Source organism: Panthera tigris, chromosome D3, assembly GCF_018350195.1.
Source record: "Panthera tigris isolate Pti1 chromosome D3, P.tigris_Pti1_mat1.1, whole genome shotgun sequence".
NCBI classification, from domain to species: Eukaryota; Metazoa; Chordata; class Mammalia; order Carnivora; family Felidae; genus Panthera; species Panthera tigris.
The window spans coordinates 15,054,924-15,082,218 of record NC_056671.1 but is presented as its reverse complement, the minus strand read 5'-3'; the positions used below and the strand labels follow the sequence as shown (position 1 = coordinate 15,082,218).

The window sequence follows — 27,295 nt, the reverse complement described above, 5'->3', positions numbered from 1 at the left end:
TTTTCTTTATGTTGAGAAGTTACCTCCCTGAGGTTACTAGAAAAGGCCATTTGGAAATCCTTCAGATCTGAGAGGAAAGTGTTTGAAGCGCAATGCTAGGTTTAAATCCATTCCCCCGTAGTGAGCTGGTGTCCTGTTTCCAAAGCCAGGGAAGGCAGTCTGTATCTTCCTGTGAAACAGCCTGTCTGGGCTACACACCCTGCACGCCAGGTAGGATTGAGGCAATTTAGGCTGAGTGCAAAGTGCTCCATTTCAGGCTGAAATCACGCCAAGGTGTCCTTACAAAAGCCACATTCAGCACCTCCAATTCCACATTCCATTCAGCGCTTTGTCTGCCATTATTACCCAGGATTCCAAAAGCACTTGGCTGCATTAAATAAGAGTCAGGAAGGACAACAATAGCAAGGAACTGCTGGAGGACTCAAAGCTGGAATCACCAAGAGGGGAGCAGCCAGAGATGTCAGCTGAGCTCTGAAAATAGACGTGACTTAATGAGCAAGAGACAGGTTGGGTTTCTCTAAAAAGGCAGATTCAACCTGGTAAGAAGTAGATCATCACACACTGCTGATGGGTGCACCTCGGTTCAGCCACTTTGGAGAGGGCTATTTGGCAATACTTATTAAAACTAAAACATGCACGTGCACTAGGACACAGATATACCTCTTCTTAGCATCTATCCTAGAGAAAGACGCAAATGGATATAATGTGCACAAGAAAGGATACACAGAGATTTTCAACAGAGTTGCATGCAATAACCAAAAGGTGGAAAATGATCTAATACTCATCTATAGGGGAAACGTCACACTGTGGAAGACTGTGCAAAGAGGCTATGCCCTAAGCAGGACAGACAACAATATCCACACTCACCTGCCCAGCAGTTAAGACGTTCCAGAAACTCTTCCAAGTGCCTCAACACTTTGACCCTTTGAATCCTTATAATAGTCCTTGAGAAGATTCTCTAACTGTTCTCACAGGGTAACTAAAGCGGCAAGACATTAAATAACGTGCCTAGGATCACACAAATACACAAGGTATTTAAACTCAGGCCATCCAGCTCCAAAAGTCACACTGCTTTCCAAGGAATTTTAAAAACATATTGTTTTCCTTTGAATTCAAAAAAGCAAGTTGCAGAACGATACATCCAATGTGCACCTGCCAGCCAGAGGCTCAGCTTTGTGCCCCATGGTCTCCCATTCTCTGAACTGTATTGAATGGACTTGACCAACACCTGCCTCTCACCCACCCCTTCCTCTGTTTCCCAGGCCATTGTTCCCCTAGGATAGCACTTTATTATGTTTAGATATGTTCATACACTGCCAGGTCTTGATCAAGTTTGTAGTCCCGGAGGCCCTTTTGTCCTTTTAGGATGTGCCCCGCCCAAAACCAGAAGTGGGAGGAGAAACTACATGGAATGGTTCAGAGAATGGATTCTGAAATCTAAGAAACCTTGGCTTGAATCTGTGCTCCAACTGTGAGTGCTTGGGCAAGTGATTTCACTTTTTTGAGCCTTGTTTTCCTCATCTGTAAAATGGGGATATTAATAGTTCCTACCTCACAGGTTATGAGGATAATGTATGGGCAATGTTTCGCATAGTTCTGTTACATCATTAAGATTCTGTCTGGTCCATGCTTTTTCGGGGGTGATCACATTTTCCTATTTCTTCCTTCTTGGGGAGGTGTCTTAGTCTACCCCAAAGAGGAAGGGTAGCAAATTCAGTTCAACATGTAATATTCACTGACCACATTACAGACATTTGCCACCGGGAGCTATCTGGTACACTACATCTCTTCCTGTTGGCACACTGATTTTCATTTTTTCCCATCAAATTCCCATTGAGAGTGGTTCTAAAATGAGTGCCCCTAGCTACTATGGAAGGTGTAAGGGGAGAATAACTCAGGTCCCTCTAGCCACATGCCTTCTTGGGAACTTGGAATCTTGAGCTTGTGACTGAAGGACATAGAGATGGTTGAAGTTATGAACCAATTTCTGCTGTTGGATGTTTGCTATAATTCCTGGTGCTCATTCCCTTACAAGCCTGCTCCTCTAGCCCGTTATTCATTCCACGTGCCCCCCCCCATATCCTTCTAATATATTCTCTTTTAGTGGAAGAAAGCCAGAGCCAGGTTTCTGGGTCTTGTCACCAAGAAGGCTGCCTCATTACATCTGCTGTGCACAAGGTGCTGTGGGTATAGAAACTAAAGACACCAGTAGTCTCTGCGCTCGAGTTGTCCACAGCCTCACAGAGTTCAGAGCATTCTCATCAGGTGCTTGGTTATATAGTACCCTCCCTTTCCACCTCCCCCCAAAGGCAACATCTGTTAGAGCTGAGACAAGAGAGGAGGTCAGGAGAGCCATGACTGGACCAATGGTATTTGACTTCTCTGCCTACTCCAACCCTATTCCAGAAACCAGAGACCATACCCAAGCTTAATCTTATGGGCCTCTTTAGAAGTCTGGCTAATTAATGGCTGTAAAAGCAGTTTGGACTTTGTAAGCCTTTTATAATGTGCCTCATTTAGACATAATGGGCTCAAGATTGCCTCTGGCATCCTCAAGAAAATTAAAAATCCAGTAGGCAGTGGAATTGCCTCAATGTGGTTTTCCTATTACTTTTATTTTTATTATGATTGCGAATAGTGGCATTACTAATGGTACCTTGGACGAGGAAGCCTTTCCGGGGAAGGCCTAACTATTTCCCTACATCCACAGCATGATTTATTGGTCCTCCAGCCAGCAGCATGCTGGCTCCTTCTGCATGATGTCATTTAATTCTTGCCAAATGGAGGGGAGTTGGAGGGTTCCCCAACACGTGGAGTCGTTCCTAATATGGGTCCACGGCAAACAGAGACACCATTCATTACCCTCCAGCTTGACAACATAAGTCCTAATTGGTATTTGTCTAATCCTTGGCTTTGGACAAGCAGGTGTCTTGCCTGCATGGAGTAGGAAAGATCTGGTGTTCTGGAAGTCTGGGATAGCATGCCGTGTAGAAAGATGGCAGTTTATGAACTGGGCAGAAGAGGCACGACTAATAATAATAATAATAATAATAATAATAATAACGCTATCCATCAGGACCTTTAGTTGCAAATCACCAAAGTACCTCTACCAAGTTTAACAGAAGAAAAATTTTTAATAATATCAGGAAGTTCCTGGAATCCCCAATGAGGGTCAAAGAAGCTTGATCAGGGAGTATATTTCTAGGAATGAAACCTGAATTATATCCCTTCGGCAAAGACGACTGCTACCCCTATTTGTCACAGACACCTCAGCTACTATTAGTAACTCTGGGTTTGAAACATCACCCTCTGCCACTGTTACCCCTAAAAGGTTGGGTGGTGTGTCTGCCATCATGCTCATTCAAAAATGGATTCCACCTGTACCTGCCAGCCAGCATCACTTACCATCAAATTTTTTACCATCGAATTTTTGCATAGGTGAATCAGATTGGTGGGATTAAGTCAGAGGCATGCCAAGGGCAGTGGGAGGGGTCTGCCCTTGGTGTAAAGAGCAAGAGAGTGCAGGATTAACAGAGAATTTAAAAGCAATAAATAATAATAAAACTGACTTCAATCACTCTGTTTTAATTATTACCATGAACCAGTAATTTCAAACGATGTCCATGATACAATACACCTCTGGATGGGGCAGACTATGCCCATCCCTCCTCCTAGGTAGGCTACTGGATTAATTCACATTTCTATAGGGGCACCACCTACAAAAGGGAGGGTGCATCTGATAACAATAGAACCTACCTCTAGAGTTATTGCGAAAAAATAAATCAATATTGTAAGGATGTCCTCTCTCCTCAAATCGATCTAGAGACTGTAATCCTGATCAAAATCCCAGCAAGTTTTTGTTTGGGTGGAAATTTATACGGTAATTTTAAATATGCATGGAAAATCAAAGACCCAAGATTATCACAGAGAAGAACAAAGTCAGATGATTTTCACTACTAGATATCAGGGGTTATTATAAAGCCAGAGTAATTAAGGGAGCATGCTTCGATACAAGAAAGATAAATAGACCAGTAAAATAGCATTGAGAACTCAGAAACAAATCCACACATGTAAAGACACTTGATTTATAATAAAGGTGCCACTGAAGAGGAATGGAGAAACAATGGCTTTTTCAATAAACGGTGCTAGGTCAATTGGCCATCCATAAGGAAAAATCTGAATCTTTACCTCTATCTCATACTACACACAAAAATCAATTCCAGTGGATTGTAGATCTAAATGTGAAAGGGAAAAATGATAAACCTTCTAGAAGACAATATAGGAAAATATCTTGAGCTTGAGGTAGGCAAAGATATCTTAAACAGGACACAAAGGAACTGCAAAAGGTGAAGCCTCGTTGTGCAGGTGGTTCAGAATAAGAAAACCCACAAATCAAAGTCCTTGTCTAAGTTTTCTCCTTTAAAGTTTCACTGCCTTAGAACCTTTTAAAAATCTCAGAATGTTCAGGCTGAAGCATTCCAGAGTAGGAGGGAATTTCCCATGGTGCTCTACATGGGAAGCATCTATGTCTAGGCTACTTTTATAGAGGCAGTGACTCTGATATCATATATAGTGATTGTTGACTCTGTGCCAGGCACTGTGCAAAACACTTTGCATCATTCTCTTATTTATCTCTATTTCAGCCAGTGGTTGATGCCTGCAAATCTGTCACCATGGAAACCACAACACAAGAAAATCTACCTTCTAATCTCTCTCTACTACTTCATCCTTTAATATCTAAATTTTTTAATTTACAAAATTAAGACACAAAGAATCAATCAAGAAATGTTGAAGTGAATGTTTCCCGCTGTATTGTTTTGTTTAATTTACAGTAAAATTTAACAACAATTTGATAACTTAAACTTTACAAAATATATTCCCATGCATTTCCTTATAGAATTTCTATGAAATAGCTATGCCTGGCATTGTAATTCCCATTTTCCAAACGGATAAGGTGAGGAATGCAAAAAGCTCCTATCAGGGGCTGGAACCCATGCTAAACATTATAAGCCACATCCAGCATGAGTGGAAGAGTTAGCTATTTGGTTTTGTAGAGGCATGCTCAAGTGAAGAATGGTATTAATATATTTGAGATTTCTTCCTTAGAAGTAAGTAAATGCAGGGTGCCTGAGAGGCTCAGTCAGTTAAGTGTCTGAATTCGGCTCAGGTCACCATCTCACAGTTCATGAGTTCGAGCCCCGTGTTGGGCTCTGCTGACAGCTTGGAGCCTGGAGCTCAGAGCCTGGAGCCTATTTTGGATTTGTGTGTGTGTGTCTCTCTCTACCCCTCCCCCACTTGTGTACTCTCGCGCGCTTGCTCTCTCTCCCTCTCTCTCAAAGTTAAATAAATATTTAAAACGTTTTAAAAGAAAAAGAAGTAATTGCAGAGGATGAGGGCAGGAGCATGCTCAGCCTTCATTCCAATTAGCCTAGTTGAGAATCTGCTCCCTGATTCCTAAATTGGTCCTCCTGGTCTCCAGTTTTCCCTGATTTCACACAGATCATGGCAACACTTTCAGATTTATCTGTCTACAACAGAGCTGTGATATGTAACTTCCTTGCCCCAGACCATCAACAGGTCTTTACTTTTTAAAAAATATAGTATTTAGGGGCTCCTGGGTGGCTCAGTCCATTGAGCATCTGACTTTAGCTCCGTTGTAATTTCATGGTTCGTGAATTCAAGCCCCACATCGGGCTCTGCGCTGTCAGCACAGAGTCCACTTCGGATCCCCTGTCTCCCTCTCTCTGTGCACTTCCCCTGCTCACTCTATCTCTCAAAAATAAACATTAGAAAGTATTTATATAGTATTTGTAATCAAATTCCATTAGAAATAAATCTTGGCTCAAATTCTGACACCAGCACTTACGAATTCAGTGGTTTTGGTCTACTTGTCTGAGTCTCAGTTTCCTTGTCTGTAAAATGGGGCTAAGACTAGGGTCAGTTGGAGGGTAAAAGGGATATTTTAAGTATAATGACTGAGTGCATTGATGTGCTGGTGTTAAAAGATGGAATGGACCATTTGCTTCAGTTAACAATACAAATTTTCTCTTTTTTCTTTTTAGAGCTTGCTGTGCACCAAGTTCTATGCTCGCACTTTTCATGCAGGCCATTATCAAATCTGCACAACCACCCCCTGAGGTTAGAATTACTATTTTCTGCATTTTTATATACACAAGGAAACTGGAACTCAGAGGTGTCACCCAGCTGGTAAATGGTAGAATTTAGTTTTAAACTCATATCTCACTGAGTTTGAAACTCATACTCTTCACTGCTATATGTGGACCACCAACGTCAAAATCACCTGAGGGTGGCAATTGCAGAAATGCAGATCTCTGTGCCCCAGTCCAGACTTCCAACAGAACCCATTTTGATCTTTCTTCTTGTGGCTGAGAATATGGCTGCATAGCCAGAGACCTGATTTCCCTGTCTGCTTTGTAATTAGATGCAGTTGTGTGACCAGTTCTTGCCAGTGCAATGTGAGCAGAAGTAACAGGTGCCAGCTCGAAGCCAAGGTGAGTAAGAAATAGATGCATCTTCTCCAGCCACTCCCACTGACTAGAATCTAGACATGGTAGGAACTCAATCTTGACTGAGCAGATGATGACAAGTTTATAGAAGGTAGAGGAGCCTCATGATGGAAGAAACCTGGGTCTCTGCAACCATCCTAATCTTAGTCACTTCAAATTATCAGTCATTTATCAGGCACATGAATCTATGATTTGGGCAGGCACCAGGGGATCCCTGGAGGGAAGGGGATGGGGATGGGGATGGCACCAGGTGGGAAGGTTCCACTGGACCAGAGGGTCCACTTCCATAGTAATTCATGCCCATGGTGGGAAAGTTGATTCTAGCTCTTCTCAGCTGAAAGCTTAACTGGGGCTGACTACCACGTGTCCCTCTTCTTCTTCCACATGTGCCTCCTCACAGGCTTTTGGGCTCCCACATAGCATGGTAGCTGGGTTCAAAGAGTGAGTGTTCCAAGAGAAAAAAGTGGAATCCTATAGTCTCTTAAGGGCTGTGCCCAGACACTAGTATAGGGTCACTTCTAAAACATTCTGTTGGTCAAAGCAAGAGGAGGGGACATCAACCTCATTTCTCAATGAGAGGAATGTCAAATAATACATGGCCATCCTTAACCTGCTACATCTCATGAAACAAAGATATCCGCCAATCAGGAACACTCACTTTGGATTGTAATGTGTGTGGGAGAAATAAGTTCGGTGTTCTCTAAGCCATGTTATTATTGGGCCTTTTGCTACAACACCTTAGCCTTCTGCCATGACAAATCCAGTGAATCAGAATGGAAGCTGGGGGGTCAAGAATCTACAAACAAGCAAACTGATGGCTTCATGCATGCCAGAATTTAAGACCCACTCTGCTAAGCAACACAGCTACTCCATTCAGTGTCTGACTTCCCAATGACTCTGAGACAGATAAGCCCTTTTATCTGATTGTTCATGGGGTTCACATCTTGGAACAGACAATCTGTCCACAGGGCTGGTTTGAAGATCCATGACCTTGCTAAATCCCACTTGGAGATACCTAGAGGGGTCTTGGGAGTTCATCTAGCAAAATCCTCTCTGGTACAGGGGCCCTAATACTCTAGGGTTACAGGATGCTCCCATCGAAGGAAAAAATTCCAGAAGCCCAGGTAAAAGGAAATGTTTTCTGATTGTCTTTTCTAAGATGCAACTCCTATCATATGAAAGGATTGAACTATTTCAGAGGCGTGAAAAATCAGAACCTGAAAGTCTAACAGTGTTGCTTAGCTGGGTGGATCTCAAATACCACAGACATGATATTAATTAATGGTGAATCACTTTGTAGGCTACATATATTTTACATAACAGGGAGCTGGGTTCCCATACCAACATGTTAAAACTCTCTACGCAAGAAAGTTGCAGAAAAGAGCAGCAGTATTTAGAGCAATTAGTGAAGACATCCAACCAACAAAATGACAGTTTTTAGACAAACAGCTGGTTATTCAAGGCTCTTAGCACCTGGGGGAGGGAATGTCTTACAAAATCAGGTCCCTGATTCAACAACTTTCTCCTCTTCTTAGTTCATATCCAATTCTGTTTGAATATTAAGCTTCCTTATGGTTAATATTGGGTCCCTGCAGACTTAATTTGGCAATCTTCCTCAAAAGAGATGATAATACCAGCCCCATGAGGTTGTTACAAAGATTAAATAAGATAATAGAGATATTCATGCAATGAATATTCACAATGAAGATCCATAGAACATGTAGTACAATGTTCATAACAACACGCTGCATGGTAAATAGAAGTCCCTCTCAGTCCTTCTCAGTCTGAGGAAATAGCTTCTAAATTAGGAATGGCAGCTGTTATGAGCTGTTTGTCACTCCAAAATTCATATGCTTTGAAATCCTAACCCCCAATGTAATGGTATTAGGAGGTGAGGCCTTTGGAGGGTAGAGCCCTCATGAATAGGATTACTGCTCTTATAAAAGGGACCCCAAAGAGCTCCCTCACTCCTTCCATCACGTGACAACATAGAGAGAAGTCAGTCATCTATGAACCAAGAAGTAGGTCTCACTTCCCAGGACTTCCCAGCCTCTGGAACTGTGACAAATGTTTGTTGTTTAAGCCACACAGTCTATGGAACTTTTGTTATAGCAGCCAGAACAGACTGAGACAGCAGCACATCAATGTTTGGTTTGCTACATGCAATGACTTTTTTTTTAAGTTTTAAATTAGATTCCAACATAAAAATCAGAAGGTTTCACATGAAAATTCAGATTTCTGGTTTCTTCTAAAAGAATAGAAGAAACTCTAGAAACCCAGACCACAGCTCTAGAAACATGGCCCCTATAGGCAGGAGTTTGAGAACTAGTACCTGATAATGTTCTCTCTCATCAAGTTTTGTTTCCAAGGCCTACTTCCCTGGGCTCTTAATTTGTCTTCTTGGTCTGGGAGAGTGAGCAGGAAAAGAGTCTGTTGAAAGCTCTGATGTCACCATGAATTGTGAGTGGAGAAAACTGCCTTTGATGCTTGGCCAGGAGCTGGGTGCATGTAATGACAAAAGATGTGCTAACAGTCAGTGTTTCTGGAAAAGATGATGCATCTTCATTATGGCTTCCCTAGCTAATTATCACCTGGCCAGAAAACTGCTTTCAGAGTCATCGTGTTTTATTTACCTATTGATTTGGTGGAACCCTACTATGCTCAGGGCACCATGTTCTGTCCTATGGAACATAAAAAACTGTCGAGAAAGAGACCTCATCTGGCTAACCCTTGTTCACTATTTAAAGTCTTAGTATTAAAATCTCTCCCTCCACAAAGCCCTCCCTAATTGCTCTAACTAGGTTAGACTTCTAAGTCTACACTCCCGAAATTTTCCTTTGTCCCATTCTATGAACTTGGCTAATGTCTTTATCTATCCCCTTCTTCTGAGTCCCTTATGGTGTCCTGTTACTTGTTGCATCCCCAAGTCCTAACACAGTGCATGATACCCAGAGGGTCCTTAACAATATGCTGAAAGAAAGAATAAATGAATGTGAGTGAAAACATGAATGAATGGATGGATGAATGACAGAAGATTTCATGTTTATGCAACTAACTGCAATAGAAATGAGGAGTGGGGCAAATGCATTCATTGGTTAACTGGTCATTTGTTAAACATTTTAAATATCACCCCTGAATACAGAAGACTTAAATGCCCAGTGCATTAACAGCTACAATTAATTAATATCTATAAAGATTACGAGCAGATAATTAAAGTATTTTGCACTAAAAGTGGCTGTTCTCTTGCATCAGGGAATTCTAGTATGAACTTTTTAATATAAAGGAAACTCCTGGAACACAATAGATGCTCAATCCATGCTACAATAGTTAGGAGGGCTGAGACTGGCAATATTATACCTGTTACCTTCACTGCTATGCCTTCAGCACAGAATTTGGTACACAGTGTTTAACAATGAGGAATTAACAATATTAGCTCAGAGATAAAAGTTAGTCTGATTTTCCTAAGGGCAGTTTGGATCAGCCATAAAGCCCCTGAGAGTATTCTGGGATACTTAGGGTCAGTGGTAGGAAGGTCAGTTTTCAGCCTGGAGAGAAGTGGAAGGTGCTCCAGGATCCCAAAGGCCAGGCTACTTATCTATTATCTAGTCTTTTTGAGGGTTGTGCCCAAGGCAATTGCCACAAAGGGCACCTTATCTCTGGCAGCACAGGGAGCTGAGGGCTCCAGATAAGCCCTGCAGGTGAGTGGGACAGTCCCAGATGGGGCTCCTGATTAGAGGTGAACATTCTGAGGTTTGCAGGGGTCTGGGGTCTGGCCCAGGGCATTTCAGACTTCTCTATAGAAGAGTCTCTTTGGATTTCACATAAAGTTGCAGAGCTGAGAGGCTGGGAGGTAGCAGGGAGAGAGAAGAAGAAAAAGACCAGAGATGGAAAGAGAGTAATGGAGACACACACACACACACACGCACACACACACGGGCTCAGATGCACAGAGAGATGCACAGTGGGCAGGACAGGAGAAACAAAAGACCCAGAGTCAAAGCAAGAGCCAGGACTGGAAAGAATCAGAGGCAGGAACTCACAGAAAGACACGTAGCCACAGACCCAGGAAAAGGAAATACAGAAGAGAAACACAGGGAGGTAGAGTCTCGGAGATATTCACCCAATGAGACAACACAAAATAGAGAGACAGATGACAGAGATGAGAGAGTGTCTCAGAGAGACACAGATGGACTAAAGAAGGACAAACACAGAAAGACAGAGATGGAGAGAAACCTAGGAGATTAAAACAAAATAAATCAGGGACACCAAACAAGAGGTACACAAGGTGAAGAGTGGAGGAAAGGTAAGGAACAGAGGGACAGGATGAGCAGGTAACCCTGTGGGTCAGCTCATCTGGAACAGCTCTTTGTACTTGCTAGAGATTTTGATTCTGTAGCCCTGGGGAGAGCCTGGGCACCTTAAGTTTTAAAAGCTTCCTGGGTGACTCTCATGCGCAGCCTGGATTGAGAACCACTGCTTAAGGCAAGGTTTTTGGTCAGTAGAAGAACTGTATCAGAGTTATTTGGGGTGTTTGCTAAAAAATATCCTTGGCTCTTAGGGGCATCTGGGTGGCTCAGTTGGTTAAGTGTCAAACTCTTGATTTAGGTTCAAGTCAGGATCTCATGGTTCATGGATTTGAGCCCCGCGTTGGACTCTGCAGTCACAGCTCAGAGCCTGCCTGGGATTCTCTCTCTCCATCTTCCTCTGCCCCTCTCTCTCTGCCCCTCCCTCTCTCTCTCTCTGGCTCTCTCTCTCCCAAAATAAATAAACATTAAAAACAAATCCTTGGCTCTTGAGCCCTTCCAGAGCTCTGAATCAAACCTATGAGTGTGGAGCCTAGGAACCTGTACTTTTGTATGCTTCTCTGGGGATTCTGAGGCATAATTCAGTTTGATAAATGTCCTGATCTGGTGGCTTTAGGGAAACCACACACACACACACACACACACACACACATACACACCCCCCTCAGAGTATGTTTGGTGACAGTGTCCCTACAGTGTCCCTAGGTACTAGGGCTGGTCTTTATAAAACTTCCCTTGCCCAACCCATCCTTATTTGTGGAAATGGCAAGATTCAAGGTCAGAAAACCAGGTCACAGTACTGTCTCCTACATGCTGAATGGCTCTAGACATGTTGTTTAACTTCTCTGAGCTTTTCATTACTCATCAATACAGTTAGGTTAATAATCTCAGCTCTGCCTAGCCAACAGGCCCTTGTGGTAATCAAATGAGATATAAAATGTAAATCTGCTTTGTGAGCTAGAAAGCATTACAGTGCTATCATTTATTATTATTATTAACAGCATCACAATTATTAATAGGTGCGATGTCTTTTTCCAACATCGACAACCAATTCCCCAATTCTTTGATACCAACCGAATATCCAACAATTCAACTCTGACACTATTCAGAGTTAGTGCAGATTCTAAAAATTAAGGGCTCAGCCCACAAACTGCCCCCACTTTAGACAACAGCCACAAATGGGGTGCCCAGGGTACCCACACTTCTTCTGTCCAGCCAACCCAACTATAAATTCAAGGGCTCCTGTGACTCCCTCCTTGGATTTGATAATTTTCTAGAATGGCTCATAGAACTCAGGAAAGTGCTATACTTATGGCCACAGTTTATTATAAAAGAGACAAACATCCAGATGAAGAAGTACCTAGGGTGAGGTCCAGAAGGAGCACAGAAACCTCTGTGTCCATGAGGCTGGGATGTCCCACCCTTGCTGCATGTAGATGTGTTCACCAACTTGGAAGCTCTCCAAATCTTGCTCAAGAGTGTTTATAACCTACTCTCCAGCTCTCTTCCCCTTTCCAGAGATAGGGGAAGCTGAAAGTGACCAGACCCATCCTGAGGCTATCTAGGGGCTCCACCCTGAGTCAACTAACTGTCATAAACTCAAGTGTCTAGAAAGGAGTAGAAAGTTATGAATAACAAAAGGCATTCCTATCATTCTGGAAATTCCAAGGGTTTTAGAAGTTCTGTACCAGAAACCAGGGACAAAGACCAAATATATATTTTATTATACCACAACATATAACAGCTACTGAGTGCCTACAATCTTCTAAGTGCCCTGATAAATACTTCACATGCTTTATTGCATTGATTCATCATAACAACTTTATGACATGAATACATTATTATTATCATTATTATTATTCCATTTACAAATGAACATCATGAACATTATGAACAAATGAACATTATGTCCATTTTACAAATGAACAAATAGAGACTCAGAGAGATGGAATATTTTGCCCAGGGTCACAAAATAAGCAAATAACAGAGCCGGATCTCTTACCATCTTAGATCTGAAAGGAATCTCAAAGACAAGTCTATATAACAGTCTCTCTCTATAAGAAGAACCACTAAAAGTTCAGAGAAATTAAATGCCTGACCAAGGTCATAGAAAGAGTCACTGCTATATCGTACTGCAAATTACTTTAAACAAATTACATAAGCCTGACTGACAACAGGCTTATGTATGTAGAAAGTCCTAATGAATTCATACACACACACACACACACACGCATGCACACACGCACACATCTACTAGAATAAGTGAATTTAGCAAAATCATAAAATACAAGTCAATATGTAATTTAAATAAGTTTCATTTTTACTGGCAACAATTTAAAAAACAAAGTTAGGAAACCAATAGAATTTACAAAAGTATCATCAAAGATACAATAATTAGGAATAAATTTAATGAAAAAATGTATAAGATCAGTTTACTGAAAACCAAAGAAGAATGCTAAAAGAAATTAAAGGCCTGAATAAATGGAATGATATACCATGTTCATGGATCAGAAGACTTAATGTGAAGATGCCCATTCTCCCCCAAACTGAATGCAATCCCAATCAAAATCAGACTGAAAGAGCTAAGAAGCTAATTCTAAAAGTTCAGGAAAAAGCAAAAGACCTATGAATACTTTGCTAGGGCTGCCATAACAAACACTATGTGGCTTAAAATTTATTGTCTCAAGGTTCTAGAGGCTAGAAGTCCAAGACTGAGATGTTGCCAGGACTGGTTCCTTGTGAGAGCTGTGAAAAAACTCTGTTCCATATGTCTTCCCTAGCTTCTAGTAGTTTGCTAGAAATCCTTGATGTTCCTTGGTTTGTAGAAGCATCACTCTGATCTCTGCCTTCATATTCGTAGGTTCTCCCTGTGTGCATCTCTGTGTCCAAGTTTCCCTTTTTTACAATTTTAATTTGTTTATGTTTATTTATTTTTGAGAGAGAGAGAGAGAGAGAGAGAGAGAGAGAGAGAAGGAGAGAGAGAGAGGGAGAAAGCATGAGTGGGGGAGGGGCAGACAGAGAGAGACACACAGAATCTGAAACAGGCTCCAGGCTCTGGGCTGTCAGCACAGAGCCCGACACAGGGCTTGAACTCATGAATGGTGATATCATGACCTGAGCCAAAGTCGGACGCTTAACTGACTGAGCCTCCCAGGCGCCCCTAAACGTCCCCTTTTTAAAAGGACACAAGTCACGATAATTTAGGATGTACCTACAGAACTCATTTCAACTTGAAAACTTCTATAAAGACCCCATCTCCAAATAAAGTCACATTCTGAGGTACTTCAACATACAAATTTTGAGACATGACAACCTAGCAAAGCCAAGACAATTTTAAAGAAGATCTCACATTACCTGATTACTATAAAATAACAGTAATGAAGATAGTGTGCTAGAGTGATATAAAAACAGATAAAACACATAACTGGGACAGAATAAAGACTCTAGAAACAGACCCACATGTTATAGTCAATTGGTTCTCTACAAAAGCAGCAAAGCAATTCTATGGAAAAAGGAGTCTTTTGACAAATGGTGCTGGAATAACTAGATACTCAGATTAAAAAAAAAAAAGAATCTCAATCCCTATATCCCACATGTCAAAAAATTAACTCAAGATGACTCATAGACCTAAACATAAGAGTTAAAACTATAAAGCTCCTAGAAGGAAACATGGAAGAATATGTTGTAATAAGCCAACTTTCTTAAGGCACAGAAAGCACTAACCATAAATTATTTTTTAATTTATAAATTGGATGCCATAAAAATTTAAAACTTTTGTTCATTCAAAAGACACCATTAAGGAAATTAATAGGGAAGCCATAAACTGGAAGAAAATAGTCATAATACATATATCTGATAAAGTACTTGCTTCCAGAATATAAAAGAAACTCTTACATCTCAATAATAAAAAGAAAAACAGTCTAGTAAAAATGGTCAGAAATCTTGAAGAGACCCTCCACAAAGGAAGATACACAAATAACTAATGAGTATGTGAAAATGTACCAATGCTACTAGCCATCAGGGAAATGCAAACTAAAACCAGATTGACAAAACACTATATGGCCATCAGAATGGTTTCTAAAAATCTAGCCAACATAAAATTTCAGCTAGGATGTAGAACAACCAACAGTTTCAAACATTTTGAAAGGAGACAGGAAAAAATATACAACCATTTTGAAGAAAAAGCTATAAGTGTTTTATAAAATTACACATACATGTACTCCTTAATTCAAGGAAACCAATTTTTAGCAACTTACCCCCAAAATGAAAACATATATTTGCATAAAGACTTTATTTTTTTTTTAATTTTTTTTAACATTTATTTATTTTTGAGACAGAGAGAGACAGAGCATGAATGGGGGAGGGTCAGAGAGAGAGGGAGACACAGAATCCGAAACAGGCTCCAGGCTGAGCTGTCAGCACAGAGCCCGACGCGGGGCTCGAACTCACGGACGGCGAGATCATGACCTGAGCCGAAGTCGGACGCTCAACCAACTGAGCCACCCAGGCGCCCCGCACAAAGACTTTATTTACCACACATATTTTATTTATAATAACCAAAAGTTGGGAATGGCCCAAGTGTCTATTAGTAGATGAACAGGTAAATAAACTGTGTACATCCATACAATAGGACATGATACAGTAATAAGAAGGAATAGATTGCTGTTCCATTAACCAAATGGGTGACTCTCACTGACATAATGTCCAAGAGAAGACAGATACAATAGAATACATACAGTATGATTCCATTTGATATGCAGTTCAAAAACAGGGAAAATAAATCTGTAGTGATAGAAGTCCAAAGACGTGATCACCTCTGAGTTGAGCATCAACTGGAAAGAGTCATGAAGGGGTCTTCCAGGGTGCTGCGAATGTTCTTTATCTTCATCGGAGAGTGAATATATGTTTAAGACCTGTACACTCTAATTATGTTATCCCTCAATTTAAAAAAATTATAAAAATCATGGCAACTCTGCCTCACATTTAAAAAAATAAAATATCAGTGATTTAGCATCATAGAAAATAAATACCAAAATACTGGGATGGCCTGTGGGTCATGATTTCGATCATTGTGCATGAAGGTGGCCATCCTGCAGTTGGCCATTCTGCAGTTGAGAAATGACAATAGCGCTTGTGACTTTGCCAGGAAGGTGTGAGGCTTCAGAAATCAACTAGCTCACCAAGATAACAGTGGTTTCCTAAATGAGAAGAACCCACCACCCTCATTAAAGGAAGTGGGACCTTACTGGAGCCCACCTGTGAAAGGATTCGATATATATGCAAATATGTCCATAGGAAATGAATGCAAAGCCATGACAGAGTGAGTGCTCTCCATAAAGATGACAGAGCAATAAAAATGAAACTACCTTTAAAAAAAAGAAGGGTGCAAGTGCCAATAAAACAGGGTGGTTATTGACCTTGGAAGGGCTCTGCATTTTGGGTTTCCTGGTGGCAAAATGAGTCTGGATAGGCCTGGTACCTGTCTTCTTAGGAGGAAGGTGATCAGCCAGGTAGCAGGCAGATAATACTTTAAGGTGTTGTCTCAGACCTCATTTAAGGAGGAAGGCAATGATCACAGGTAGACTCGTTCATAAGCAAGAAAATGAAATACAAGATAAACTCTTTTCTTTAATTGGAGGCTGGGTTCACTGATGCCTGTGTTTACTAATTTCTATTAGGGACTACTTACTATGCACCTGGTATACAATACACCTTAGACAATTTAGCAGAACAGTTTTGGGGTCAGATTTCTTGGGCTTAAATACTGACCCTACAGCTTATTAGTATGTAACCTTGGGTAAATGACTTAAAACCTGCGTCTCAATTTTCTCAGTGTAAATGAGGCATAATAGGGTTAAGCACAATAAATGATGTATAATGGGGTTACTGTGAGGATTACACTATGGAGTAATACACGTAAAGAATGCTTAAACAGGACCTGCTACATATAAATGACAGCTATTTTTTATTAATGATGCTCTTCTCATGGACCATAGATGCAGAAGCACACAGATACACATAAACATGCATATACACAAATGAGATGCAAAGAAAGTGGCCAACACAAAAACGATATGAAATTTGTTTAAGATTCATTAGTTGGGTACATAGTGCACGCGAACCCCCATGCTAGGAATGGCTGTGCAGTGATTACCAATACATGCCCTTGAGGAGCAAAGAGTCTAGTGGAGAAGTCACATATGAGGCAAGCAACTGCAAGATAATATGGTGGACAGATGTAAAAATAACACAATGGGAAGAATGATAGAGCCCTATGTAGGGAAGAGGAGGGTGGGAGGGAGAAGGAAATATTAAACTGAGACTTGAAAAATGATGAGAGTTTTCTAGTTGGTTGGAGAAGGAGAGAATTTTAGGCAGAATGAAGCAAGGTTTAAGTTTAACCTAGAGGATTCCAATACTAGCATGACCGTGTGAGCAGCTCTGTGGACCCACTTCCCTGAAAGATTGGTGGAAATTATTTATTTAAAAAAATTAAGCTTCTGGAAACGGGCCATACACCAAATAAAGAAACAGTTATTCAGGGGCACCTGGGTGGCTCAGTTGGTTAAGCGTCAGTTCAGCTCAGGTCATGAACTCACAGTTCATGAGTTTGAGTCCCACATTGGACTCTGTGCTGTCAGAGACCAGAGACTGTTTCAGATTCTGTGTTTCCCTCTCTCTCTGCCCCTTACCCACTCACACTCTGTCCCTTTCTGGCTCTCAAAAATAAATAAACATTAAAAAAAAAAGAAATAGTTATTCAAGAAATTCTTTTTTTTTAACGTTTATTTATTATTGAGAGACAGAGAAAGACAGAGCATGAGCATGGGAGGGGCAGAGAGAGGGGGAGACACAGAATCTGAAGCAAGCTCCAGGCTCTGGGCTATCAGCACAGAGCCCGAAGTGGGGCTCGAACTCACAAACTGCGAGATCATGACCTGAGCTGAAGTCGGACACTTAACTGACTGAGCCACCCAGGCACCCCTAGTTATTCAAGAAATTCTACCAAAAGTAGGAAACAAAAAGGACAGTCAGTGGTATTTGAACTTAGACTCAAAATGGAAATTCCTCTCTAGACTGCTATAGTCAAGAACACAGGCTTCCTTTTCTCCCCAACTCCCAGTTAGAGGGCTATCGTCCTGGAAGGAGCAGGACATCAGCATTTCTCCTCTGGTCCCCAGCTACACGTTGCTGATGCTAGATTCTAATGAAGTACAGCTGAGAGGTGGGGGATCCCTTCTGCCCAGCCCCACAGAGGCTCCACCTTGAGCATAGCACTACTGAGAATACTGACATCCTGAGAGCCCCTGCCCGAGCTCATGAGGTGAGGGAGGGGGTTCCACAGTGGGAGAGGCAAACCAAGGAGACCTGGGACCTCCAGAGCACCCCTCTCTCCTAAAGCAGGAGTGTCACCCAGAGAGAAGTATGCCATTGCCTACCCCCAGTATCACAGTTACAGTCTCAGAGGTTTTATCTGGGGGAGAGAAGTAGACCAGAGCTAATGGGGCTCTTCATCCCTTCCCAAAGCAACCAAGTCCATTTACAACAGAGTGTGAAGTTCAAGCCTAAGAGTGTTTTCAAGAAACAGTACAGATGGTGAAGGGCTGCTGGGCTTCAATGGGCTATTGATGGATTCATTGGAGATATAGGCTAACCTACTGTAGGCCAGCTAGTTTGCCAGAGACAGAAAAGGAAAAGACGAGTGGGAGGATTTTGTCATCACAAACCTCAAACACTGTCCTCGGGAAGCATCTCTTCCAAAGAGCCCAGATTTTATTGTATCAGTTTGTGAAGAAATTTATGCCCTAGGGCACTGTTGAAGATTCCTTAAATGGAACGACTGAGGTAGTTTAATATTTAGTGTGGTCAGGGAAAGAAACAACCAAAGAGAGTTCTGCCAAAAGCCCTGTCATTCAAGTGTGACTCTGGGCTTATTCCAGGCTGCCGTCTCGGAGAATCAAGATCAGAGACTTCGCACTGCAACAGGGAGGGGAATAGACTTCGTTAAATAATCCAGCCAGTCACTGAACAGGTAAACAAGCAAACAACAAATGTGCTTGGATGACTAGGTAGCCACATGCAAAAGAATGAGATGTGAGTTACCTCACACCATACACAGAAATTAACTCAAGGGGTGTCTGGGTGGCTCAGTCGGTTAAGCATCCGACTTCGGCTCAGGTCGTGATCTCTCAATTTGTGAGTTCGAGCCCCGTGTCGGGCTCTGTGCTGACAGCTCGGAGCCTGGAGCCTGCTTCAGATTCTGTGTCTTCCTCTCTCTCTCTACCCCTCTCCTGCTCATGCTTACTTGGTCTCTCTCTCTCTCTCTCTCTCTCTCTCTCTAAACAATAAATAGACATTTAAAAAAATTAACTCAAGATGGATCATTTAAGAGCTAAAACTATAAGACTCTTAGAAGAAAAGAGAGTAAATCTTTATAACCTTGGATTTGGCAATGGACTTTTAGATATGATGTCAGAAGCACAAGCAGCAACAACAAAAAACTAAATAAATAGAACTTCGTCAAAATTCAAAACCTTGGGGGCATGTGGGTGGCTCAGTGGTTTAAGTGACTGTCACAAATCACAGAATCGATGGGAAAAAAAAATCAAATAATATACCTGAAAACAAACTTTTATATAAAAACACAGAGCAAACAATCCTAAAATTCGTATGGAACCACAAAAAGCCCTGAATAGCCACAGCAATCTTGAAAAAGAAAAGCAAAGCTGGAGGCATCACAATTCCGTATTTCAAGTTCTATTACAAAGCTTTAGTGATCAAAACAGGATGGTACTGGCACGAAAAACAGACACATAGATCAATAGAACAGAAAAGAAAACCCAGAAACAAACCCACAACTGTATGGTCAATTAGTCTTTGACAAAGCAGGAAAGAATATCCAACAGGAAAAAAGTCTCTTCAGCAAATGGTGCTGGGAAAACTGGACAGCAACATGCAAAAGAATGAAACTGGATCCCTTTCTTATACCATACACAAAAATAAAGTCAAAATGGATTAAAGACCTAAATGTAAGATTTGAAACTATAAAAATTCTAGAAGACAGCACAGGCAGTAATCTCTTTGACATCAGCCATAGCGACTTCTTCCTAGATATGTCTCCAGAGGCAGGAGAAACAAAAGCAAAAATAAACTATTGGGACTACCTCAAATAAAAAGTTTCTGCACAATGAAGGAGACAATCAACAAAACTAAAAGGCAACCTATGGAATGGGAGAAGATATTCACAAATGACATATCTGGTAAAGGGTTAGTATCCAAAACATAGAACTGATACATCTCAGCACCCCAAAAATAAATAATCCAATTAAAAAATGGTCAGAAGGCATGAACAGACATTTCTACAAAAAAGACATCCAGATGGCCCACAGACACATGAAAAGATGATTCCTTTTACATAAAATGAACAGAATAGGCAAATCTATAGAGATAAAAAGCCGAACAGTGGTTTCTCATGGCTGGGGAGGTTGGAGGTTGGGGAGGTGATAGTTAAAGAGTGTGAGATTTCTTGAGGTGATAAAAATGTTCTACAATTGACTGTGGTATGGTTGCACACATCCCCGAATATACTAGTAACTATTTAATTGTACACTTTAGATGGGTGAGTTTGTATGCTATGTGACTTCTCGACATAGCTGTTATTAAATTTTTTTTTGAGGGATATACAAAAAAATGAAGCCTAGAAGATAAAATAACCTCCAATATTTCCCAAGTGTTTGTTTTGTGCTGGGCATTGCGCTATTTGGAAAAAGCTTATAAAGTACTTACTATGCAGCAGACACTTCTCTAGACTCTGAGATACAACAGTGAACTAAACAAATTCCCTGCCTTTATGCAACTTACTTTTGAAGGGAGAGAAGTAGACAATAAATACATATACACTGAGTGGCGATTAAGTGTTAATAAGAAAAACAAAGTGGAAAATGTGGAGGGCTGCCATTTCCAGGGGGTGGGTCAGGGAAAGTTTTTCTGATAGAGCTGAAAGAAGGTAGGCCCAGGAGGGAGAAGTTCAGAGAAGTAGGATCAGCCGAGTCCCAAGACTTCGAGATGGAGATGTGCTAGATGTAGCACAAAGAGCAAAGAGGTCAATGTAGCTCTCATGAGGTTAGTAAGGAGAGCAATGGTGGGAGAGGGTCAAAGAGGAAGGCAGAGCTTGTGAACTGCTATAGGATGACATGGATATTTAGTGCTGGGGTCTCTCTCACTCCTGTGGACAGACCTGTCCTCAACCCCATGGCAACACATCAAGGGCACCATCCAAGGGTCCCAACACACGACTTGGGTGACCACAGTGTAGTTCAACGTTTTTCAAAATGTGGGCTACATCCTATTCATCGTGCCATAAAATTAATTTAGTAGGTTGGGAAACCAGAATTTTTTCTGGAGTTGAAATAGAGTGGAAAATATCCCAGTACCATAGTTCTGTGGGTGCGAGCATGCGTGCACGCATGGGCATGTGTATGTGCATATGTGCCATGTGCTGGGTGTGATACAAAATGTATTTCTTACTGAGGATGGCATCAAAATATTCGAACCTGACTCCATCCCATGCCGGGCTCACACAGCACAGGCAAACCTGCACCCAAAGGCACCTTGGCTGTTGATTTGTATGTGGCCTCCTATGCTGACTGTCAACAATTTAATTGATCCAAAAGATGAACTCGCCTGCAGCTATGGAAAGGAAAAGGTCTTCTGTGTTAATTGAGACATTTACTTTAAGCGAGGCAGGAACCCCACGTGTATGTGTTGGCATTGTAATGAGGTTTCCTTTTTTGCTTTGTTCAGCTACCACAGTCCTGATCTGCAGAAGAACCCCAAGACCAAGCCAGCCACATCCCTCTGGGTCTAGATACAACAGGTAGGGGAGGGGCTGCTGGCTCCCTCTCAGAAAAGTGCCAGGACCCTCAAAAGTGCACTTTTGGGGATCAGACAGGTATAAACTCCAACCCTGATGCTGTTAACTCCCAACTGTGTGACCCTGGATAAGTGAAATCACTCCTTGGAGACTTGGTGTCTTCATCTGCAAAAAAAGGTGATCATTGCACCAACCTGATAGGATTGTGGTAGATTAATAATAATGGCGGTTTCTACCTGACACAGTGCTTACAGTGACTGTGTATATTAACACAGGCAATCCTCCCTACAACTCTCAGAGATGAAGGATCTATTCTCCCCACTTGACAGATGAGGCTACCGGAGCCAGAGAGGTTCAGTAACTTGCCCAATGTCACCCATCTGGTAAATCGTGAGGACTGGGCTTTCCACACATTCTCTGCTCAGTTTTAACACTGGCTGTTTAATGGAGAAAAAAAAGTAAGAGCCACTAGAGAAAATCATTATTTAGGAGATTATGCAAATCTTTAAGGCCACTTACCAAGAACTTTGGGTTCTCTTTCCAGGCCCATAGTAGGATTACTTTTCTCCACTCTCTTGAATTTAAGTATTTGTTTGCTTCAGCTAATAAAATGAGTGGAAGTGATGTGTGCCACTTCTGGGCAAGAGGTTTAAAAGAGAGCAGGCAATTCAGTATGTTTTTCTTCTTCACGCTGTGGTTCCCATGAGCACATATCAACATGGGCCTCCATTAACCTGCTTTTCTGAAAAATTAGGATAAACAAAGACTTCTGGGCCAATATGCTTTTGTCACACTACATGAATGAGAAATAAAGTTTGGCTATGTTAAGACTCTGGCAAACTGAGAACAAACTGAGGGTTGATGGGGGGTGGGAGGGAGGGGAAGGTGGGTGATGGGTATTGAGGAGGGCACCTTTTGGGATGAGCAGTGGGTGTGGAAACCAATCTGATATGTATGAACTGCTGTATGTGTATGGAAACCAATCTGACAATAAATTTCATATAAAAAAAAAAAGACTCTGGCATTTGGGGTTATCTGTTACTATGGCAACACCTAGCCTATCTTGACTGACACAGGCCCTTCCCAATCTGATGTACTGTAGGTACCATTCACTGAACTCTGTGTGTCAGATGAAGTACTATAACCACTTTATTATCTACTTCAACCCATTTACCCCCATCACAACTCCAGACAAAACTCCTATTAGCATACCCATTCACAGATGAGGAACCTGGGGCTCCAAGAAGTAAGTTAAGTGCATTGCCCAACTTAATATAGCTCATAAGGGGCATGATCAGGACCCAAACCTAGACCACAAATAATTGCCTCCACCATTCATGGGAACTGAACCAGCAGTGTGCCAGATCCTACCTGCACCATCTTGTGAGAGCTGATTCTGGGCATCTCTTCCCACATTCATTTCCAGTGAGGTTACACTGGTTACCTTGAAATCCACCACAGTTGGGAGGATTTACACCATGGAAATTGGCAAATGCTACAAATCAGGGCTTTTCTTTTTGACAGACGAGCCAATTTACCACAAGATTGGATCCATATTATCAGAGCCAGCCATGCTGAGTTCTAATCCACTAAACTTACCCAGGACCCCTTGGGATTCCCAAAAGTGTTCCTAGTTGATAACAGAGAATCTGTAGTGAGACTAGCACAAAGCAGGGCATCACAAGTTGAACTGTTAAGGGCAAGAAGACAGAAGGTGCTCTACAGGATAGCTAAAAAAAAAAAAAAAAAAAAAAAAAAAACCAAAAAAAAAAAAAAAAAAACCAGGCTGTGAGAGTAAGAGGAAGGAAAAAAACTCTGATGGAGGAAAGAAAGGCCTTCCAGTCAGGAGAACAGAGTCTTTAATCTGTGGAGCACACATTTTGTTAAGCCTGCATAATTCATGAAACACAAGAACATCCCGAGGACAGCTGAAGTTCAGGGCAGAAGATCAAGTTGACAAGATTGGCTTTGGGGTAAAACACGCAGGGGGGCTTGGCTGCCGGAACTGACCTATATTTCTGTGTGTTTACACCGCAGCAGGAGCTGTCTCTGCTCATCCATCACCCCTACCAGACTTCACCCGCAGTCCAGTTTTCCCCAGGGGTGTTGGGTGGGCAGAGGGGCTGTGGAGCACAGAACCATAAGGATGACTATTCTGTTGGTTTCTGGTGGCTGTTCCCACATATCCAAGACCACTGTATTCGTGCTTGGGATGATAGTGACAATAACTCTGCCACTTACAGGGATGGGGTGACCTTGGGCAAGTGATCTTACCTCTCTAAGCCTTAGTTTGTTCTTTGGTGAAGAGGGGCTGGTAGGAGCTCCTAGGTCATAGGGCAGTCATGCACAATGCCTGGCACATAGTAAGTGCTTAGTAAATGGTAGCCGTTAACTTTTGTTACTACAGGGAAGAAGAATAATAAATAATTATTATAATATTTAACAGTGCCAGATGCTATTCTGAGAGTTTTGCTTAAAATAAATCCTATAACCCTCACAGTGAGCTTATGAAATAGGTACTATTATTGTCTCGTTTTCTAGATGAGGAAACTAAGGCAGGAGAGGAAGCATTTGCCCAAATCACAGTAAGTGGTGGGGCCAACCAGTCATTGAGCTCCTGGTAAGTACCCAGGCATTTATACACATCTTCTCTCATCCTCACCTGCACAGCTTGGACAGGTATGCTTGTTTCCATTTTAAAGATGAGAAACTGAGGCTTGAAGAGTCAAATTAGCTAACGGCTGGGTCACTGAGCAAGTAAGCAGCAGAGTGGGAATTCAAGACTAGGTCTGTTTATCTTTATTCCCAGAAAGAAAAATAGTTGCCCTCGTTAAGGCTAATTAACATGTATTTGGCATTTAAGATATGCAAGACACTAAGCACTTCCCAGGCATTTTCTTATCACAACAGCTGCAGGAGGTGAATACTTATCCCCACTTGACAGAGTAGAACACTGAGGCACAGAGAGGTTGGCCACACGTCCAAGGCCACACAGCTAGAAAGTGGCAGAGCTGGGATATAAACCCAACTATCCTGACTCCAGAGCCTCCTTGGCCTAAGTTCCATTGAACTATAGAATATCTATTCAACAAATATCCCTGACCTGTGTTAAAGAAATAATTACTCCTGACATTTGCCAAAGAATGGTAAAGCAGACCTTATTCAGGGGAACTATTGCCATAGGTATAGGGACTGCTGCAGTGGGATTTTACAGTAGGGAAGAGAGACTGGGGTCAATACAAGGAAAAGTGGGACTTCCTAGCCAAGGAGCAGCTCACTGGAGGGAAAACTACTAAGAGGGGGAATTCTGGCTAGACAGACCAATCGGAATTCTTGCTGGAGGCAGGCCAGGATGATGAGACACCACTTGGGGGATGGTGGAGGATGAGGAACCCGATGAGGCAGTCAGGGTGATCTGATCCAATACCAAGGATGACTAACCTGACAGAGCAGGATTCTTGCCAAATGTGAAGAGGAACACAGAAGTCTAAAATCCAGGGCCTAGCTGAGAAGAGAGTTCAGAGGAGCTTGAACAGAGTTTGGTCAAAGAGGGAAGCTTTGTCACCTGTCATGAAAATTCCAGGTCCTTTCATTTCCTTTGACCAATGTCTGGGTAGTCCTGAGAGGGAGATGGGTGGGGGGCAACCACTAAGGAGCTGGAAAGAAAAGGGAAGATGGCTGAGGGAGGGGCAATGTTAGAGCTAAAAGTGATGGACAGAAAGCCAGACCAATGGACTGGACCAGCCCTCCCTCTCTCTGTCCCCTCTCTGTCTCTCTCCTCCTCCTCAGAGAAGAAGGAATTCCAGGACTATCCCAGCTGTGTCTTGCAGGTCTTGGAAATGCCAATTAAAGCAGACTCAGGAAGATCCCTTGGTCTCCTTGGAGACTGGGCAACTATCTCCAGCTCCACGCCTCCCTCCATCCCTCCTAACAGGGCAGCAGTGGGGACCTCTGCTGGGGAGGCCCCTCCTTGGCTTCCTTGGCTAGAAAGATTTATTAAAGCAGAACCTTCTGAAATGACAAAATAAAGGTCAGAGGCTGCAGGCTAGATGGACTTCCAGGCAGAGTCTGAGAGAGTCAGGCCAAGAGCTGGAGGTACTCTCGCCTCCATTAACGTCTCCCTGCCCTTCGTGCAAGGCCTGCCTGGGGGTGGCCCAGAGGCAGGGCCTCACTCAGGGATGAAATGTCATGTCTCCTGAAGGTGCTGGACTGGATTCCAGTTTTGGGGAGAAGTCAGTCCACCCTCTAAAACCTCCAGACCTGTTCAGGCTGACAATTTGTTACTGCAGCGTCTCTCCTCTTCTTAGGCCTCAAATGGCTCCCTTGACATTTTTGGTGGCCTGCAAGACCCTGAGGGACCTCCCACCTTCCCAGCTCTTATCACAGCTGTCTTTGAATCATTCAAGAAATGCTGTTCTAGTATGCAACTCCCTGCCTACCGCAGGCTGCTTCTCTTCTCCTAGACTTGCCCAGCTGTCCCTCTGCCTAGGAATCTCCTTTGTCCCCTCCCATCCTCCAGTTTCACCAGGATGACCCTAAACAACCTTCCAGATCCTCCTCAGGCTTCCCAGCTCTTGCTTGCCTCCCCAGTGGGGAGTTAGGTGCCGTATGTACCCAATTACCTAGGACTGCTGTAATCCAATTACCACACACCAGTGGATCAAAACAGAAATGTATTCTTTCACAGCTCTGAAGGCTGGAAATCTGAAATCAAGGCATCAGCAGGGCCACACTCCCTCAAAACTACTGGGGGAGATTCCTCACTTGTCTCTCCCATCTTCTGGTGTTCCAGGTGTTCCTTGGCAGTCCTTGGTTTGTGGCCACATCACGCCAACATCTGCTCTGTATTCAACTGGTCTTCTTCACCGTATCTCCTCTCCTCTTCTTCTAAGGACACCAATCACTGGACTTAGGGCCCAATCTACACTGGTATGACCTTACTGAGCTAATTACATCTGCAAAGACCCTATTTCCAGATATGGTCAGATTCTGAGGTTTCCAAGTAGACATGAATTTTGAGGGGACACAACATGACCCAGTACAACCATTTTACAGATGAGACTGGTGCCCTGATGACCCCTCCCTTTGTTTGCCCCACTTAAAATGATCTGGCAGCAGAAGAGAAATTACCAACACTTTTTAATAGAACCCATCAGCTAATAAAACTGGAAGCAATAACCTGTCACTTTGAAAGTATGAACCAACATGCTTGTCAAGAAGCTTTCTATTCTAGCAATAACATTGGACTAGTAAACTGCTTGCTTCTCTCTCTCTCTCTCATCTGTACATTTCCAAATAATGAATGTCAACTCATCTTTAGGACTATTAAATACCCAAGTGGCCAATGCAATTGGAGAGTAGATAAATCATTCATTCCAAAAGGCAAGGAAAAAACTGAAACCCAAAGCAATGGAGAGGATGGAACCAGAGACATGGCGGGTTCAAGTACTGCCTTCGTCACCTACTGACTTCTGACTCTATGACCTCTTGAGCCTCAATTTCATCAAAAAAAGGGGGGGATAATAATCACACCTCTCTCTCTGGTTCATTTTGAGATTAAGTGCCTGGCAAAGAGTGAGCACCCAAATAAA

At 42.3% G+C, this 27,295-nt stretch overlaps 1 long non-coding RNA gene across 1 annotated transcript; it reads left to right on the top strand.

Annotated features, from left to right (window-relative positions):
• Window positions 1–216: 216 nt before the first annotated feature.
• Window positions 217–27,295, top strand: LOC122232433. Its single transcript, XR_006209772.1, has 7 exons — window positions 217–539; window positions 6,063–6,138; window positions 6,443–6,512; window positions 21,635–21,707; window positions 24,246–24,324; window positions 26,497–26,633; window positions 27,025–27,295. It is a non-coding gene; the product is annotated as an uncharacterized LOC122232433 (long non-coding RNA).